Source organism: Rhinoraja longicauda, chromosome 2 (genome assembly GCF_053455715.1).
Source record: "Rhinoraja longicauda isolate Sanriku21f chromosome 2, sRhiLon1.1, whole genome shotgun sequence".
In the NCBI taxonomy this organism is placed as follows: domain Eukaryota; kingdom Metazoa; phylum Chordata; class Chondrichthyes; order Rajiformes; family Arhynchobatidae; genus Rhinoraja; species Rhinoraja longicauda.
In genome coordinates, this window is record NC_135954.1 from 90,356,910 (window position 1) to 90,377,865 (window position 20,956).

Consider the following 20,956-nt stretch of genomic DNA (forward strand, 5'->3'; position numbering starts at 1 on the left):
AACTCAGCAGGTCAGGCAGCATCTCAGGAGAGAAGGAATGGGTGACGTTTCGGGTCACTCGACCTGAAACATCACCCATTCCTTCTCTCCAGAGATGCTGCCTGACCTGCTGAGTTACTCCAGCATTTTGTGAATAAATACCTTCGATTTGTACCAGCATCTGCAGTTATTTTCTTATACAATCTGTAGGTTTAACTGGAAAGCGGGGTGTTGTAGTTTGGGAGCGCAGTTGTGTTTTATTACTGGCACCGTCGAGCAGGAAGGTGTTGCAATATGTTTTGGTGGCATCCAATTACTCATCCAGGCCTGGACCGAAGATAGGCACACAAATGCTGGAGTGAGTAACTCAGCGGGAGAGGCAGCATCTCTGGAGAGAAGGAATGGGCGACGTTTCGTGTCGAGACCAGACCGAGACCGAGTCCACTCGTGTGTCCGTCCCCCCCCCCCCCTGCCCTGGTCAGCGACGCCGCCACCAGCGGCCCCCAACCCGGACAACATTGGCCATTGCAGCGGCTTGTTGTGAATCTGGGGCAACCAAACCATGCAGCAGCAGTTCCGGGGGCTGCTTTACACGCACGGACAAAGTGGCACAACTTTGTGTGAAGAGGCATGAACTGAAAGAGCGTACCTCTGCCCGGCCCCGGCCCCGGCCGCCGCCACCGCTCCCAACCCACGCACACGGCGCTCGCCGATCACAACCACCACAACAACACGTCCACTTCCCGTGTCACCTCATAACACCGCCCCCGAGAGCCGGACCCGCCTTCGCCGGGCCCACGAACCGTCTGCCCGGTTGCCAGTGGAAACAGCCTGCTGATTGGTAACCTGTCTCCTTCTAGTGCAAATTATCCGAAGAAAATGCCTAACGCGTTGTTTTACATAAATAACACAACGTCAGTACACCACTCCACTCATTTTGCCTTGAAAATGTGTTTACATTTAGGGGGTTGTTTAAGCCAAAAGTCATTTATATTTGTTACTGTATTAGAAACATAGAAAATAGGTGCAGGAGGAGGCCATTTGGCCCTTTGAGCCAGCACCACCATTCACTGTGATCATGGCTGATCATCTACAATCAGTAACCTGTGCTTGCCTTCTCCCCATCTCCCTTGATTCCACTAGTCCCTTGAGCTCTACCTAGCTCTCTTTTAAATTGATCCAATGAATCTGCCTCCACTGCCCTCTGTGGCATAGAATTCCACAACTTCACAACTCTGGGTGAAAAAGTTTCGTCTCACCTCAGTTTCCCCTTTATTCTTAGACTGTATTTCCTGGTTCTGGACGCCCCCAACATTGGGAACATTTTTTTTGCATCTAGCTTGTCTAGTCCTTTTATAATTTTATACATCTCTATAAGATCCCCTCTCATCCTTCTAAACTCCAGTGAATACAAGCCTAGTCTTTCCAATCTTTTCTCATATGACAGTCCCTCCATCCCAGGGATTAACCTCGTGAACCTACGCTGCACTGCCTCAATAGCAAGGACGTCCTTCCTCAAATTAGAACAAAACTGCACACACTACTTCAGATATCGTCTCACCAGGGCCCTATACAACTGCAGATGGACTTCTTTGCTCCTGTACTCAAATCCTCTTGTTATGAAGGCCAACATGCCATTAGCTTTCTTCACTGCCTGCAGTACCTGCACGCTTACTTGAAATAACCTAGATAACAGCAAAGAGAATGCAACAGTATTGATATTGAACTGTGTGAGGGTGTTATGCATTGTGTAATTTATCTGCGCCATATTTATCAATTTTGCCATTTTACCTTTCCTCTTACAGAATTTCAATCACAAGCACAATCTTCTCAGAACATCCGTATACGTGAGTCTCTGTACTCTCTTCTTCCAATTAAGTAAAACTCATTTGCTAAGTGCTATCCTAATGCTTAGCATGAGCAGCATGTTTCTTTTTGCACACTGCGATGGAAGTCAACAATTTTCTCCCAATTCCTGGACGCCAACACCAGCATTAAATTGAATATCAACAATTTGACTGCCACAGTTAGACACAAAAAGCTGGAGTAACCCAGCGGGTCACACAACATGTCTGGAGAAAAGGAATAGGTGACGTTTCGGTTCGAGACCTTTCAAGGGTCAAGTAACCCGCTGAGTTACTCCAGCTTTTTGTGTCTATCTTCGGTTTAAACCGGCATCTGCAGTTCCTTCCTCCACATTTGATTGGCATAGTGTTGGTTATTATTGTTTTAAGTGCTCACTAATGCATCGATCTAAATTTGCAAAGGAAGAACCAACCCTATATCAGTTTCAGGTTCAAACCATAACGTGCGTGGAAAAACTTCAAGCTACAAATTGCTTTCCTGTTTCTACAGTTTAATAAAATGTAAAACTTGATTTAAGTACTAGCCTGTTTACATTGGCTCAGAATTGTGCAACCTGGGAAACTGACAGAGCAGACTGCTTGCTACTATTGACAAAAAATATAATCCAAGTAGAGCCAGTTTTGAAGAAAAGAACAATTTTTTACACTCAGTCCACAGATATGTTTCTCCTTCACTAAAATAACTGCAACCAAAATCATTTCATGTAACCAAATATAATTGCTATGTATTAGTTTAACATTATGATAATATAAGTTTCAAAATTAACAGTAGAATTCAATAAAAGAGCTGTATCCCTTTGTGAAAAAATTGTTGTGACATGCAATGGTCGAGGTGTGATATTAATCTGAAACTGTTGTGGCATTTAATTTATTGCAAAAATTTGTTCAAAACTTTTGAAACCCACAATTATAGTGAAAAAGGCTTATCTGCTTCAAGATCTTGTAGGCGTAAAGCATGCATATGTTTTCAAATAAAGATGATTTTGACTGCTGAAACTTTAGGGCTATTTCTATAAATTGAAATGTCATTTTATTAATCTTTTAGACAGCAGTTCCAACAAGACAAAATGTAATTTGTTCAAACGGAAATAATGTTTGCCTTTCACTTTTTAAAACTTTTCCTTTAATATTGCTACCCACTGTTCCCTAGTTGGGAGGGCAGGCAGGCAGAAGACTTGAATGAGCGTGTCTGTAATGTTTTAGACAAGCCTAAATACCTTGATGCTAATATGATCTGTCAGTGAGCGATGCCTGCCTAATATCAGATTGCCTACATTTATAATCCAGCTTGGTGCTTGTGACAGTTATCCAGATGATAAATGTCAAGATTGCTCAGTAACCCAAATATAAAAAAAGATTGGCAAGATTGAAACAAGCAGACAAAAATATCTGTTTCCCAGTTTGCATTTGTTTCTATTCAAACATATTCTATTCAAACATTCAAACACTCCCTAAGCAAAGGCTGGTCATCAAATAAATTCATAAATTGTTCTCAGCCATTGATTATTTTATATAACGCCTTCTGTTCCATACATGCAAATTAACAGACTAACCTAAAAGACAGACTCCACAAATGGCCTTAAAAACCCAACATCTACAAAGCTGTACTTCACACCTATTTTGAATATCAAGAGTCAATAAAAGGTCACTCGTTTAATAGCAGTTGCAAGGATGAAAGCTGCACAATAAGTGCTTAGGATCCAGGAAAATACCTGGCACTTTCCAGTGATTTTTTGTTTTTGTTTTGTCGCTGTAGCATCACAAACAATTTTGGCCCAGTAACAAAAAAGGGATTGCTCACAGAATCTCAAGAGGAGCCCTCAACTAGAAGTTAAACGGGACCTCGGGTAGACACAAGTTATGCTGCTCAGCCATTCTTTGTGCTGCATTCATCCTGAAGTCTATGTTTATTCTGCAATAATTGGGTTGGGCTGTGTAAATTTTCATTGGGAACATTCCTATCCCGCAGCCCAACCTACTTTAGTGTCATGGGCCATGTTTAAAAAGGAAACCCTACTTATTCAATATGTCTTATATTGGATTCCAGACTCACATTAATGTGGCTCTGTGCGCGGCAATGATCGAGCGAGTCACATGGATGTATCAAACCACATAATGAAAACACAAAAAAAATTCCATACAGTCATCGGTGAAACTGATTCAGATACAACAAAGGTAGACTCAGCTTAGTGGACCTCAGAATAGAAGATGATTAATATCCAGTCACTAGTGATTAATTTGAATAGGTGCTCACAAAAAGATAAATGATAAAGAAGTTCATAGTTGTCATCATAATTTAAAAAAAACATTTTTACAACATTCGCGGTATATCTGACAGTATTTCTCTTTTGAAAAAAGGGGGGATGTTGTGATGTATGCTTATTCATGGCATGTATGCTAATTGTTGTGATGTATGCATATTCATGGTTGTATGCTAATGTAATGGAATGTTGCGGGCACGACTTAATAAAGTCCACACATGCGCATGCGCAGGAGTTCTTCTTCTTGGAATCATGTCTCCAAACATGGTGGCAGCGGCGGAGCTTTGAAAATCATTTTTCCCCGCAACCTGAGGGTCCCGGCTAGGACACGTGACCGCTGATGACTAGCGACAGTGTCAAGCGCCGAGGGACGAGCGTGGAAACAGAATCCGAGCTAAGTAAAAGCAATTCCGGCCGCGGAGAGAAACGACTACACTCGGGGAGGGGCAGACGGCCGTTCAGCAGCACGCTGCGACGAGTGCAAGCGTTGAGGGGACGAGCGGCCAGCAGCAGGCACAGCTAGCAACCGGTCATGACCCACTGCACGCTGCCAGTCCGCCTCCCATGAGCGGGATACGGCCACCAACCCCATTGATCGTCAATCGCGGAGTGATTGAGGGTTGGAAAACATGGCGGCAGATGTGGACTAACTACAGCTGGTCACACAGCTAGACAGGCAGACTGCAGCTACCAGACGACATTGTTCCTCCACACAATTGGCCCGTCAGGACTAGATATTTATAACAGTTTTGCGTTCGCCAGCGACGAGCAGGGCCGGGACATGGCCGAGATCATTCAAGCGTTTGAGAACTACGCCATGGGCGAAAATAACGGAACCTATGAGCGGTATCTCTTCAACAAGAGGCAGCATGAAGCAGGAGAGAGTTTTGAATCGTTTCTCGCTAGCCTGAGAACACTAGTGAAGTCCTGTAATTTCTGCCAGTGCATGTTGGGCAGCTTGCTCCATGACAAAATTGTACTTGGCATTAGCGACTCACAGATGTGGAAACGTTTGCTGCAAGAGAGGAGGCTCACTCTCAGCGGCTGTATGGACATTTGCAAGAGTGCCGAGACGGCTGAGACACATCTCCAAGCTTTCACCGACGGTGGAAGCAGCAGGTCTGCTGCGACAGTCCACAAAATAAGGCAGCAGAGCGACAAGAGGGGAGGGGCACTACAGGAAATGAAAGCGTGCAGGTTTTGTGGTAAGGAGCATGCAAGGAACTAACAGCATTGTCCACCCTACGGACAGACGTATACGGCATGTGACAGTCGTAACCATTTTGCCAAAGTGTGCAGTAAGAGTAAAGTGCACAAAACGGACGACCAGACTGGCAGTGACATGAGCACAGTGTTCATCGACAAGCTCACAGTCAACACGGTGCAGCCTAGAGATGACGTCTACACATCAATACTCGTCAATGGGAAGCGGGTCGACTTCCAAGTGGACAGCGGAGCGAGCGTGAACATTTTGCCACGCAGATATTTCCACGGTGTAGATCACACACTGGCCCCATGTCATAAGAAGCTCATGACGTGGAATAAGACGACGATGGACACGGAAGGAGTTTGCCGGGTTAAGCTGCTCAACCCCAAGACAAACCACAAGTAATTCGTTGAGTTCATCGTGGTCAGTGATGACTTCACCCCGGTGCTAGGGAGCAAAGCTACTCAGCGAATGAACTTGATCACAGTGAATGACGAAAGTTTTCACCGTGTACACACATCGTCTGTCGTAAAGGAGAAAGTGCTTAAGGCTGACGAACGCTATGCGGAGGTGTTCGACGGTGCACTGGGAGAGCTGCCAGGTGAAGCCCACCTGCAGATTGACAAGGAAGTGCAACCGACAGTCTTACCGTCACAGTGTTTACCTCATGCGATAAAGCAGAAGAAGGAGCTGGATTGCATGGTAGAGCGTCACGTGATCGCACCAGTGCACGAGCCGACAAGTTGGGACAGCCAGCTCGTGGTCGCGGAGAAAAAGAATGGTGATCTCCAGGTGTGCATCGATCCACGACAGCTAAACAAAGCATTGAAGCGTGAACATTACCCGCTTCCAGTCATTGAGAACATCTTACCAGACCTCGACCAAGCGAAGGTCCTCACTAAGCTGGACATGAGCTCAGCTTTCTGGCAGGTGAAGCTGGACGAATGGTCTAGCAAACTAACGACATTCAACATGCCTTTTGGTCGATATCGGTGGCGCCGACTGCCATTCGGTATGAGAGTATCATCGGAAATCTTCCAACGAAGATTGCATCAGGCCCTCGAAGGGCTACCTAGAGTGATCTGCATTGCAGACGACATCCTCTTCTATGGCAAAGGAGAGGCGAGGGAAGACGCGATCATCGCCATGACTTGAAGCTCGAGCAGTTGCTTCAGCGATGTGTACAGCAACACATCAAGCTCAACAGAGACAAGTCTGTCTAAAGAGCTACCGAGATACCCTTCTTAGGGCATGTGATCACTACCACAGGATGCAACCTGACCCAAAAAATGTCGCCGATGCTGTCAACATGCCAGCACCCTCAGGTGTACAAGGTGTACAGAGGCTAGTTGGATTCTAGTAGGCTCAGGTAAGGGTCAGCTCCGGCAGCCTTAGCCTTCCTCAGCAATGACTTCGCAACTTTCACACTGCTCTCCGCCTTTCCATTACTCTGTGGATAATAGGGTGATGTGCTCGTATGTTCAAACTGCCACTTCTTGGTAAAACTCTTGAACTCCTCAGCTGTGAACTGTGGCCCATTATCTGTGATGTGCTGATCTGGTATTCCATATCTTGCGAACTGGCCTTTCATTTTATGGATGACATTCACTGCCAATGTTTTCTCTAGATAGTCTATTTCCCAATATCCTGAGAAATAGTCCACAGTGATCAAATAATTCCTTCCATCCAAGTGGAACAAATCTGCACCCACCTTCGCCCATGGTCTCTCTGGAATTTCATGGGAATGCAGCGTTTCTTTTGGTTGCTCTTTCCCTTGAGCTTGACATGTCTCACATTTTTGTATGAAGTCCTTGATTTCTGCACTCATTCCGGGCCAGTGCAGACATTCTCTTGCCCTTCTTAGACAACCATTCACACCAATGTGGGAATCATGTACTCTTGTGAGCATGTCGCGTCTCCTGGCTTTAGGGATGATTACTCTCTCTCCCCTAAATATGAGACCATCTCCAACACTCAGCTCGTCCCTCACATGGAAATAGGAGATGAGCTTTGGGTCAACATCCTTCTTGTTCTCTGGCCAGCCTCGTTTGATAACCTCTTGCAGTTTCTGCATAGTCTCATCTTCTCCTGTTGCATCCCTTATGCCATTTAGCGGAGGCTGTGCTATTGGGATGTGCCTTGCCAGGTTTACAGTCTCCAGTTCTCTCATGGTCTTGTCAGTCTTGCCAGTCATAATATATGCTCTGCTCAGCGTGTCTGCAAGCTGCATCTCCTTCCCTGGTCTGTATCTTATTGTCACATCATAGGTCTGCATCCTCACCAGCATCCTCTGCAATCTCTTTGGTGCCCGATGAAGTGGTTTTGTGGCGATTATCTCCAGTGGCTTATGGTCTGACTGCACATTCACTGGCCTTCCATATGTGTACACATGGAACCTCTCTAGACCAAACATCACTGCCAGCAATTCTTTTTCTATTTGTGCATATCTGGTCTCCGCATCCGTCAGGGCCCTGCTGGCATAGGCAACTGGATGGCCCTCCTGCATCAGCGCCGCACCGTCCAGTTTCTGACGCGTCGGCCTGTACTGTCAGCTCCTTGGATGGATCATAGTATCTGAGTACTGGCTCGGCAGTTACTAGCTTCTTTATGTCCATCACCGCCCTGTCATGCACCTGTGCCCACCACCAAACTACATCCTTCTGTGTCAGCTTGCGCAGCGGTTCACATAGGTCGCTTAATCCAGGAAGGAATTTGCTCAAGTAGTTAACAAAGCCAATAAATCGCTGAACTCCTTGGACATCCGTTGGGTTAGGCATATGTAGCACGGCTTCTACCTTCCCTGGATCTGGTTTCAGTCCTGCAGCAGAGACTCTATGTCCTATGAAAGTGACTTCCTTCACCTTCAGCTTTGTCTTCTCTATGTTCAGCTTCAGGTGACGGTCACGACATCTCTCCATCAGAGCTTTAACCTTCCTGTCATGGTCTCTTTCTGCTTCCTCTGCCGTTTTTCCTTTCCCAAACACTAGGATGTCGTCAGCAACAGACCTCACTCATTCCAGGCCCTCCAGCACTTGGTTCTGTCGTCGCTGGAACTCCTCAGGGGCCGTGGACAGACCAAACGGCATGCGTCTCCACCTATATCTACCATACGGTGTGTTAAATGTCGTAAGCTGAGAACTCTCATCATCCAGTTCCACATGCCAAAACCCATTCTTGGCATCAAACGTGCTAAAGACCTTGGCATCATTCAGGTCGGTGAGGACATCTTCGATCGTCGTCATTGGGTAATGACTTCTTTTAAGCCCCTTGTTCAGATCCCTCGGATCTAAACACACTCTCAACTTCCCATTGGGCTTTTCTACACATACAAGGCTGGATACCCATGGTGTGTGGGTCTCTACTGGGGCAATTATTTCCGCTTCTGTCAGTCTGCCTAACTCCTCTTTCAGCTTACTCCGTAAGGCTACAGGGATTCTTCGTGGTGGGTGGATCACCGGCGTTATGCTGTCAGCTACCAGCAGATGGTACTTGCCCTCAAATTTACCTGTCCCTTCAAACACATCAGCATACTCCGCTATCAATCTTTCCTTGGTCAGAGGGATTTCACTGCCATTCAGTGTCATTATGTTCTCTGTACACACTGAGATGAGCCCCCATCTGCTGGGATGCCCTGCTTCCCAGGATTGGAATGCAGTCTTCCTCCAGGACTACAAACTCTACTTTGTATTTCCTTCCATTCTTCGGGTTCACCAGTCTCATCAAGCTTTTCCCAAGAGGCACCACTGTCGTATTGTTGTACATGGACAATACTTGCTTGGTTTCATCCACATCCTTCGCATACATCTTGGGAATGATGTTACATGTGGCTCCACTGTCCACCTGGAATTTTACTTCCTTCCCTTTCAGCATCATGGTCGCAAAGATTTTCTTTGGGAATTGAGTCTCTCAACCCTGTGCACACTTTCTGCTTTTCCTGCTTCTGGTTGCAGTTCCATTGTGTGAATTTCATCAACCTCTTGACTGTCATCACACTCATCACTGGAACTCTCCACTTCCACCACTGCATGCACAGGTTTTTTCCCTTTCTTTTCTTTCTTCTGCTGCCCCTGCTTTTCCATGCATTGTGAGGCGAAATGATCTTTCTGATGGCATTTGAAACACTCCCTGCCATATGCCGGACAGTTCTCCTTCTTTCTCTCATGTTTGTATCCACAGTATTTGCACTCTATGGTTGGCTGGTATCGTTTCCCCTCATGTCTCACTGCACAGACATCTTGTCGCTGGTCCCCTACCAGGACATCAACTCTGGTCTTGGCCAGCACCGAAGCCTGGCATGCCTTCACACACTTTTCTAAGTCAAGTGAGGTTTCTCGGAGAAGTCTTTCCCGCAGCATGTCATCCCTTATGCCGCATATTATTCTATCACGTATCAGTGAATCCTTCAACTCTCTGAAACCGCAATGAGCTGCCAAGAGCTTCAGTTCTATTACAAACGAATCAAAAGTCTCCCCTCTCTCTTGGCTCCGCATAAAGAATCTATACCTGTCGACGGTCTCGTTCCTCACGGGTTGACAATGCTTTTCGAAAGCATCGAGTGCCTGCGCTAGCGTAACCTCTTGTACGTTGTCCTCCGGCGTCCGTGTCTCGAGCGTCTGGTAGAGCTCTCTCCCTTGCGGTCCAACTAGGTACATTAGCAGTTTCCTCATTGTCTTGTCCTCCTTCCCTTCCATGCTCAAATCAACATAGGGCTCAAACTCCTCCCTCCATTGTCTCCACTCCATTGGCAGGTCCCTTGCCTCAAAATTCATTTGCCTAGGGGGCTTCAGCTGCTCCATTTTCCTGATAAATCCGCCCCTCTATCAATGGAAACAATGTAGGCCCCACAGTCGTCTCTCAGCAGTAATTACTCACAAACGTCGTCTGCTGTCGTCCTTTCGATTGATCCTGAAGCAGGCCCCACTTCTGACACCATGTTTTGTTAGTGTGTTTCCTTTCTGTAACCTGCTACAGTACAGCTACACAACTAATTAACAGAGGCATTACACTCGAGTCTTGGGTTCAGCCATTTTAATTCAGGATCACTCTCGCTACAGCCTCATGGGTAATATATCCCCGGTACTGCACCGCCGGGTGCGCTATTCCCATAACACCCACTACCGGATGCCTACTCAAACCTAGAGTAGTACAGAAACATGAACGCATGAAGCAGCACGTGCAGCAACAGGCTGGCAATTACAACAGGTCAGCCAAAGACATTCTCCCACTTCACAAAGGGAATACAGTCCGAATGCAACCCCTCGTACAAGGAAAAAAGGGTTGCAAGAAAGCGGTCGTTACTCGCCAGCTTGATGAGCGATCATATGCGGTTCAGACCCCATCTGGCATCTACTGTCGCAGTCGGGTACATCTCCACAAGATCAGCGAGAACCCACCAGATGAGCTGGTTGCAAGTCAACACGCGAAGCAAGGCCGTAACATCAATGACCGGAGCGCATCTACTACCGCAACTAGCGCGACGCAGACGGTGGAACAACAGGCAGTGACTACTGAAGGAAAAGCATCTATGGAAGAAAAAACATCTACAGGGCAACCTGAAAATAAGGACATAGATAATGGACAGGTAATAAGTGACGCGGACAAACCAGTGAAAACCTGCTCAGGGCGAACTGTGAGGATGCCAAAGTATCTCAGAGACTTTGTTGCATATTGATTTGTCAGTGTCAGTTGTCATGATTGATGGTGCATATTTTTAATAAATGATAAGTTCATGGTAAAGAAGTTGATAGTTGTCATCGTAATGAAAACAACTTTTTTTACAACATTCACAGTATATCTGACAGTTTTCTCTCTTTTGAAAGAAGGGAGAATGTTGTGATCTATGCATATTTGTGGAATTTATGCTAATTGTTGTGATATATGCATATTCATGGTTGTATGCTAATTGTTGTGATATATGTATGTATGCAGGGAGCAGGGTTTCAAGTTTCTGGATCATTGGGACCTCTTCTGGGGGAAGTATGACCTGTACAAAAAGGACGGGTTGCATCTGAACCCGAGGGGAACCAATATCCTGGCGGGGAGATTTGCTAAAATAACTGCGGAGACTTTAAACTATTACGGTTGGGGGGAGGGACTCAAACACAGATAGCTAATAGGCAGTGTGTGAGGCAGGAGGCAGAAAAGGGAAACACTCAGACCCAATATGTAGGAGAGAAAGAAGGGAAAAGAAATAAACTGAGAATAAGAAATGATGGGTCCCTTAAATGTGTATATTTTAATGCTAGGAGCATTGTAAGAAAGGTGGATGAGCTTAGAGCCTGGATTGACATCTGGAAGTATGATGTTGTGGCGATCAGTGAAACATGGTTGCAGGAGGGTTGCGATTGGCAATTAAATATTCCAGGATTTCATTGTTTCAGATGTGATAGAATCGGAGGGGCAAGAGGTGGGGGTGTTGCATTGCTTGTCAGGGAGGATATCACAGCAGTGCTTTGGCAGGACAGACTAGAAGGCTCGATTAAGGAGGCTGTTTGGGTGGAACTCAGAAATGAGAAAGGTTTAGCAACACTTATAGGGGTGTATTATAGACCGCCAAATAGGGAACGAGAATTGGAAGAGCAAATATGTAAGGAGATAGCAGATATTAGTAGTAAGCACAGAGTGGTGATTGTGGGTGATTTCAATTTTCCGTATATAGACTGGGAATCACATTCTGTTAAAGGGCTGGATGGTTTGGAGTTTGTAAAATGTGTGCAGGATAGTTTTTTGCAGCAATACGTAGAGGTGCCTACCAGAGAAGGGGCAGTGTTGGACCTCCTGTTAGGAAATGAGATGGGTCAGGTGACGGAGGTATGTGTTGAGGAGCACTTTGGGTCTAGTGATCATAATGCCATTAGTTTCAATATCATTATGGAGAAGGTCAAATCTGGACCAAGGGTTGAGATTTTGGATTGGAGAAAGGCTAATTTTGAGGAGATGAGAAAGGATTTAAAAGGAGTGAAATGGAAATTGTTGTGTTATGAAAAGGATATAATAGAGAAATGGAGGATATTTAAAGGTGAAATTTTGAGAGTACAGAGTCTTTATGTCCCTGTTCGGTGGAAAGGAAAGAATAATAATTTGAAAGAGCCGTGGTTTTCCAGGGAAATTGGACACTTGGTTCGGAAAAAGAGGGAGATATACAATAAATATAAGCGGCAGGGAGTAAATGAGGTTCTTGAGGAATATAAAGAATGTAAAAGGAATCTTAAAAAGGAAATTAGAAAAGCGAAAAAAAGATATGAGGCTGCTTTGGCAAGTAATGTAAAAGTAAACCCCAAGGGGTTCTACAGATATGTCAATAGCAAAAGGATAGTGAGGGATAAAATTGGTCCATTAGAGAGTCAGAGTGGACAGCTATGTGCTGAGCCGGAAGAAATGGGGGAGATATTAAACAATTTCTTTTCTTCGGTATTTACCGAGGAGAAGGATATTGAATTATGTGAGGTAAGCGAAACAAGTAGAGTAGTGATGGAAATTATGAGGATTAAAGAAGAGGAGGTACGGACACTTTTGAAGAATATAAAAGTGGATAAGTCTCCAGGTCCTGATAGGATATTCCCTAGGACATTGAGGGAAGTTAGTGCAGAAATAGCAGGGGCTATGACGGAAATATTTCAAACGTCATTAGAAACAGGGATGGTGCCGGAAGATTGGCGCATTGCGCATGTTGTGCCTTTGTTTAAAAAAGGTTCTAAAAGTAAACCTAGCAATTATAGACCTATTAGTTTGACGTCTGTGGTGGGAAAATTAATGGAAAAGATACTTAGGGACAATATATATAATTATTTGGATAATCAAGGCCTGATTAGAAACAGTCAACATGGATTTGTGCCTGGAAGGTCATGTTTGACTAATCTTCTTGAATTTTTTGAAGAGGTTACCAGGGAAATTGATAAGGGCAAGGCTGTGGATGTTGTCTATATGGACTTCAGTAAGGCATTTGACAAGGTTCCACATGGAAGGTTGATTAAGAAGGTTAAATCGTTGGGTATTAATAGTGAGGTTGCAAGATGGTTTCAACAATGGCTGAATGGGAGATACCAGAGGGTAACAGTTGACAATTGTATGTCAGGTTGGAGGCCAGTGTCTAGTGGAGTGCCCCAAGGATCTGTGTTGGGTCCACTGTTGTTTGTCATTTACATTAATGATCTGGATGATGGTGTGGCAAATTGGATTAGTAAATATGCAGATGATACTAAGATAGGTGGAGTAGTTGATAGTGAGGTAGATTTTCAAAGTCTACAGAGAGACTTGGGCCTTTTGGAAGGGTGGGCTGAAAGATGGCAGATGGAGTTTAATGCTGATAAGTGTGAGGTGCTGCATTTTGGTAGGACAAATCAAAATAGGACGTACAGGGTAAATGGTAGGGAATTGAGGAATGCAGTGGAACAGAGGGATCTGGGAATAACTGTGCATTGTTCCCTGAAGGTGGAATCTCATGTGGATAGGGTGGTGAAGAAGGCGTTTGGTATGCTTGCCTTTATAAATCAGAGCATCGAGTATAGAAGTTGGGATGTAATGTTGAAATTGTACAGGGCATTGGTGAGGCCGAATCTGGAGTATGGTGTGCAGTTCTGGTCACCAAATTATAGGAAGGATGTCGACAAAATGGAGAGGGTACAGAGGAGATTTACTAGAATGTTGCCTGGGTTTCAGCACTTAGGCTACAGAGAGAGGTTGAACAGGTTGGGTCTTTATTCTTTGGAGCGTAGAAGGTTGAGGGGGGACTTGATAGAGGTTTTTAAAATTTTGAGAGGGACGGACAGAGTTGACGTGGGTAGGCTTTTCCCTTTGAGAGTGGGGAAGATTCCAACAAGGGGACATAGCTTCAGAATTGAGGGACAAAGGTTTAGGGGTAACATGAGGGGGAACTTCTTTACTCAGAGGGTTGTGGCTGTATGGAATGGGCTTCCGGTGGAATTGGTGGAGGCTGGCTCGATTTTATTATTTAAGAGTAAATTGGATAGGTATATGGATAGGAGGGGATTGGAGGGTTATGGTCTGAGTGCAGGTAGATGAGACTAGGTCAGGGAGAATGGTCGGCGTGGACTGGTAGGGCCGGACAGGCCTGTTTCCATGCTGTAGTTGTTATATGTTATATGTTATATATGTTATATGTTATTCATGGTTGTATACTAATTGTTGTGATATATGCATATTCATGGATGTATGCTAAAGTTTGGAATGTTGTGCATGACTTAATAAAGTCCACACATGAGCATACGCTGGAGTTCTTCTTCTTGGAATCGTGTCTCCAAGCATAAATCAACAGCTTTATATAGTCATTCCCATAGAACAATCCCTTTCAGCCAATGTTCCTGACCCCATTACAATTCCTGGGTGTACTCTGTCCCCTAAGGACAGGCCTATTTGAATGCAACACAGTGGTGGATAATCAGGAGGTAGTGGCTTTGGGTGTCCTCAGCACTGACTTTTGTCCTATTTAATGTCATGGCCTCACGTCAAACATGGGTAAAGATGCTTATTGATTACCACCTACCATCCTTGCTTTCGTGATGAATCAGATCTGGCAGCTCAGACCAGTAAGTCGATAAATTGTTACGGTCCATTCACAAAAGTACTCGACCATAATCTACAACATCATGGTTCCAGCATAATCAGCAACAATAACATATCCATCCTTCTACCACAACTGTCAAGCCAGGGGACCAAACTTATTCCAAGGAGAAGTGAAGAGCATGCCAGAGTCATCGGAAGGCTAAATATGTGGTACCAACCAGATCCCATGCATACCAATGTATGCATGCTAAATAGTGAAAGTAATATGCAATCGTCAGAGTTAAGTGATCCATCAACTAACAGATCAGATCACAGCTCTAACATCCTAATACTTTCAGGTGATATGGTGGTAAACTATTAAACAACTAGTAGGAAGAGGCTCCAAAAATATCACCATCGTTAATAAAGAAGGAGCCCCCAGTTGCTGACAAAAGGAAAGGATGTCATAATTGCAAATATCTTCATCCATTAAAAGCCAGTGGATGATCAATCTCATATTCCTTCTGAGGTGTTCATCACCGCAGGAGCCAGTCTTCAGTCGGTTCAGTTCCTTCCTTGTGGAATTAAGTTGTGGCTGAGAGCACGAGATATAGCCATCCTTACTAAAACATTCCAGTTACACTACTAATGACATATCTACAGACTTGACCATGCCTCTAATCAAGTTAGTTCAGTTACTGAAAAATACATTGGATTTCAATAAATACTTTGAGTGTTTTTATTTTACTTTAATAGTGTATGAAGGCATGAGGACAGTAATTACAAAATGATTTTCAATAAACTTTAGATAGAAGGAAATCCATTGATAAATATTAGTTCTGTATTTCAATTCTGATCAGCCAAGTGACTGAAATGGTATTTGCTGGTTTTGCATTTGTTCCTAAGGTGTATTTGTTGTTTCAAATTTACTACAATATTGTGATGATCATTGATAACCTGTAATATCGATGCACACAAACCATTAAAATACCAGCCAGTAATTGCAGATGGTGAATTTAAAGAAACACAATACCACAAATCATACTATTCTGGTTGACAGTAAAAGATGCCATCTATTTATACCAACAAGTCAGTATCGTTTAATTCCAACCACAATAATGAATAGATACAGCAACCACTCACACAGACATTTTTTGCTTTTTATTATGTTACTGAGTTTGCTCTGTGGTGAAAATGTAAAATAGGAAAATAATAACCTACATTTTGTCAAACAGATGAAAACTATTCTTGTGCGGAATAATGGATTACTCTACTAGCATTTGAATATGATGGGAGATGAGTGGGAAACTGGGGTATGTATTTTACTTTTAAATCTCTGGGCTAGACACTATTATTCAAAATATCAAGGTGACTGAGGGGAGAGTGAAAAACAACAAGAACAAGTTAAATGAAAGGTTAAGTATCTGGCAGTAATGTAATCAGTAGCCATGATATTATTCATTCATATTAATATATAATGAATGAAGAACTGAAAATGATTATAATTTGATTATAGTTATAGTAAAGTTCAGGTTTGTTTCTCAGCAATTATTTTGAATGCCACTGAAATTGGTGGATGTAAATATGGACGTCAATATCTCAGCCTAGAGACCATTATTAACAATCATTCTTTATTTTATATTTTCTGTTTTTTTCATAACGTTAGCACAGGAACGTTTCACATCCTTCCTATAACTAATTTAGATGTTTCCACTAGTGGGAGAGTCTAGGACCAGAGGCCATAGCCTCAGAATAAAAGGACGTACCTTTAGAAAGGAGATGAGGAGGAATTTCTTTAGTCAGAGGGTGGTGAATCTGTGGAATTCATTGCCGCAGACAGCTTTGGAGGCGAAGTCCTAGGGTATTTTTAAGATGCAGATTGAAAGATTCTTGAATAGTAAGGGTGTCAGGGGTTATGGGGGAAAGGCAGGAGAATGGGGTGGAGAGGGAGATAGATCAGCCGATTGAATGACGGAGTAGATTTGATGGGCCGAAGGGCCAAATACTGCTCTGATAACTTATGAGCGTATTGAATTCATCCATGTTGACCAAGAAACTTATCTATGCAAATCCTGCATTTGGCCAATATCTCTCCAAACCGTTCCTATTCATGTACTGGTCCAAATGGCATTTACATTTTGTAATTGCACCTGCCTCAACTACTTCCTCTAACAATTAATTCCATGTACCCATCACCATCTGTGTGAAAAAATTCCCCTTCAGATTCCTTCACATCTTTGCCCTCTCACCTTAAACATATGCCACCCAGTTTTACTCTGGCTTTGGAAAAAGACTCTGATTATCTACCCTGAATATGCCACACAATATTATAAGTATCATTAAGATCATCTGCAGCCTCTTACATTCCAGGGAAAACAGTCCCAGTCTATGCAATCTCTCCTTATAACAGGCCCACCAGTCAAACCAACTTCCCTGTGAATCTTTTCTGCATCACATCCTTCCTATAACTTGTGGTCCAGAACTACACATAATACTTTCAGTGCAGCCTTGTTCATGATTTATGTACCTGTAACATGATGGCCCAATTCTTATAATCTCTCAGCCATTGAAGGTAATCATGCCATATGCCTTCCTCACCATGTTTTCTACTTTTGTGGTCACTTTCAGGGGTCTAGGTATTAATACTTCAAGGTCCCTCTGTTCTACAATTCTTCCCAGGGGCCTGCCATTCGCTGTGTATCTCCTGGCCGGGTTTAACTTCCCAAAACGCGTCACATTTCACTTGTCTAAATTAAATTCCATCTGCCATTCCTTTGCTCACTTTCACAGTTGATTAATACTTTATTGTAACCTTGCACAACCTTCCTTTCCACTATACCACCAATGTTGTTGTCACCTGCAAACTTAACTAATCACACCACCTACATTAATATTGGTTTAATTCCTTTAATAATCTTCAATAAAACCATCAATAATTAACGCCAGGGGACCCAGGGCCGATCCCTGTGGCATACTGGTGATCACAGGTCTCAATCTGTAAAGCAAACTTCCACTGCCACCCTTTCATTCCTTCTATTAAGACAATTTTGTATCACAATTGGTTTCTCACTCTTGATCCCTATTCCAACCTTCTTAATTAGCCTACCACATGGAACTTTGTCAAAAGCCTTGCCAAAGGCCTTGTGGACAATGTTCACTGCCATGTCCTTGTCAGCTCCTCTAAAAACACAATCTGATTTATGTGGGACATGATCTCCCATGAACAAAGCCATGCTGGATATCCCTAATCAGTCGTTGCCCTTCCAAAGCAAGATAAATTTGTCATTCAGAATCCCTTTCAGCACATTTCCCACCACTACACTTGTATTAAGAAGAGAATTTAGAGATACAGCACGGAGACTGACCTGACAAAAGTTCTAGTATGTTCAACAGATTGATTGAAAGTTCTTTGTGGCTGGTGTCCTATAATTCCAATGAAGGCTCAAGGTTTAGTTTAGTTTAATGATACAGCGCAGAAATGGGCCCTTCCCCCCACCGAGTCCGTGCCGACCAGCAATTCTCGCACATTAACACTATCCTACACACACTAGGGACAAATTCCAATTTTACCGAAGTAAATGAACCTACAAATCTGAATGTCTTTGGAGTGTGGGAATTTAGATTTACGTTTGAGTTATTTGCAAAAGTCATAAAGAATTCCTTACCTTCTGCTCCTGTGCTCTAAAAGTAAAGTCCCATCCTACTTGTCCAATTCAACATACAGAGTAATGATAGTAGAGAAACTGATAAGATATTACAATATGCTCATTGTATGTAGTGAGGGCAATCAAAGATGTTCTGATATGGTTACAATAACTAATTTCAACTAAAAGTCCTTTGAATGTTTGTGCAACTGTTTTACTGCCATCATATTTGATTGTCTGTTTTGTTTTTCTTCCCTTGCATATCTTTTTCCCACTTAATGAAGACCATATTGACCCTTCTGGAGAAGAGAATGCTCTTCATCCATTGAAAAGTTCAACACAGTTAATTCCTTGGCTCATTGATAATTCAACTCCTAACATGGATCAACTTCAATGACCTGGGTCCACTTCAATTCACCATTACAGATCAACAGCAGACACTATCTCACTGACTCTCATCTACTTTCCTGAAAGTTTAAGAGATTCGGCATGTCACTAAATGATAATAAACCTCTAACAGTTGCACTGTACAAAACATCCTGACTGGTTGTATCATGTCCTGCTGATGCAATTCTAATGTACAGAACACAAGGGTTGCAGAGAGTGGTAGACTAAGTTCAGTCCATCACAAGCATAGTCCTCTTCGCCATCAAAAGCATCTAAATGAGGTTACTACTTCAAAAATGAGGCATCTATTACTAAGGATCCCCAACCTCTAGGCCATGCCATCTTCTCACTCCTGCCGTCGGACAAGAGATACAGAAACCTGAAGTTCCACATACCAGGTTCAGGAACAGCTACTTTTCTGCAACAATCAGGTTCTTGAACTCTACTCCTACATCAGTAACAGAGCACTACCGACCACCTCTTGCCCTACCATGAACATTTTCTCTAATTGTGTATTTTTGCACTAATGTCTTGTCTTTCCTTTTCACTGCCTGTGTGAATTATGTGTATTTCAGTATAATTTGTGTATAATTTCTGTTTTTAAATGTTATCTGAATCTATGTGCCTGTGCTGCTGCAAGCAAAGTTTTTATTGTATCTGTACATTGTGAACATGACAATAAACTCAACTGAAGTTGAGTTCAGTCTGAAGAAGGGTCTCGACCCGAAACGTCACCCATTCCTTCTCTCCTGAGATGCTGCCTGACCTGCTGAGTTACTCCAGCATTTTGTGAATAAATAAACTCAACTGGACGTCTTGACTTCCTCAGAATTCAGGAGGGTGTATAAATCTGTTCAAAGGCGTTTTCATGATATTCACAGCCCTGCAGCCATGTGTGAGTCCACAAAATAATATTGGCAGCCAGAATTGCCACATAAGGCATTAGCACTGCTGGTTACAATATATCAATCCACCACCCACTGAATGGAAATCATTACTCTCCATTTGCCCTTTGGTGTGTTGGTGAGCTGCAGATGGAAACCTTCTAACACTGCTGCATTCTTTTATGCTGCTCTTTCCTTTTTCAAAGGACTATTGTTTTGAAGTATCTTCTGTCAACTGATTGAGCTATCATGATTGGATCAAATTCCACCTGGCAAATCTCAGCAAAAGTCCAATCATGTAAATTCAATATATGTTGCAGGTTTCTTCCTATCAACACTTTGGTTCCAGGTTTTCAGGTGCTTGAGTTCCCTAAATAAAGAAATCCACCCTTTGTGTTATCACCAAAGATACTAGAGGAGCAAGATGAACCACCCCGTTGAAATTGCGTATACTGAAGAGTAATACGCAAAGGAGCGGAATGTCCGCCATTTTAGTAGGCAAAACCCGCTGTTCGCTATGCCTCTCACAGTGTAATCAGTGTTTTGGGGGAACAGTATGTGTGATGATACCATAAAAATGCAGAATATATTTCATCTATCAATTCACAGATTTTTGTTATTTTTCTTTTTAAATGTTTCTGCCGACTAAAATGGTGCCATGGCATACTCCGGTTTTTAGGGTTGAGTGGTATATCTTGCTCCTCTAGTATCTTTGGTTATCACTTCCACTCAATTCGTTACTGATTTATTTATTTTCTAATCCACCAATCTGGTGGTTTAGGAGTTACTTGGCTCGTTGCCATGTTCACTCCTTTAATGATTTAGTATGCAAAACTATTTTGAGCTGGTGTTCAGCACTCAGCCTGACTAATGGCTGATGCGTTGTCCTACAGCCAATTCTGGCCAACAACTTTCACCTGGAATGCACTTCCCCCTGCTGTTTGGAAGGAAAGAGAACACTGGCAGCTGGTGGCCTGTGGGAAGTGTGGATAAACTTGGATTTTTTCTTCTGGCAATTCCTTCCCTGTGCTACAATAATGCACTTCACATTGGACATATGAACGTCATGGGTCTTCTGCTAATTAAGTGACTTGCTCACTACTTACTAGGGGATAACTTTCAGGCCTGTCATTTTTATTGATAATTTAAACCTTTTTTTCAAAACACAATTTGCAAACCATAACATTCTTAATACTTTCCTATTGGCACTTTAGGAAGCTAAAAGAAA

At 43.3% G+C, this 20,956-nt stretch overlaps 1 protein-coding gene and 1 long non-coding RNA gene across 5 annotated transcripts in view; one reads left to right on the forward strand and one right to left on the reverse strand.

The window, feature by feature from the left end:
• stx17 (syntaxin 17) overlaps positions 1 to 731 on the reverse strand; it is a 45,989-nt gene extending 45,258 nt beyond the window's left edge. For 3 of the 4 annotated variants that reach the window (XM_078423565.1, XM_078423582.1, XM_078423592.1), the window contains exon 1: positions 629 to 731. The gene's annotated coding sequence lies outside the window, so the exon portion shown is untranslated. The remainder of the gene's footprint in view (positions 1 to 628) is intronic. The other variant, XM_078423574.1, reaches the window with a different exon arrangement.
• Positions 590 to 19,466, forward strand: LOC144607040 (uncharacterized). The gene is made up of 4 exons (XR_013549048.1): positions 590 to 820; positions 1,785 to 1,826; positions 16,049 to 16,126; positions 18,742 to 19,466. It is a non-coding gene; the product is annotated as an uncharacterized LOC144607040 (long non-coding RNA).
• The last annotated feature ends 1,490 nt before the right edge of the window (positions 19,467 to 20,956 follow it).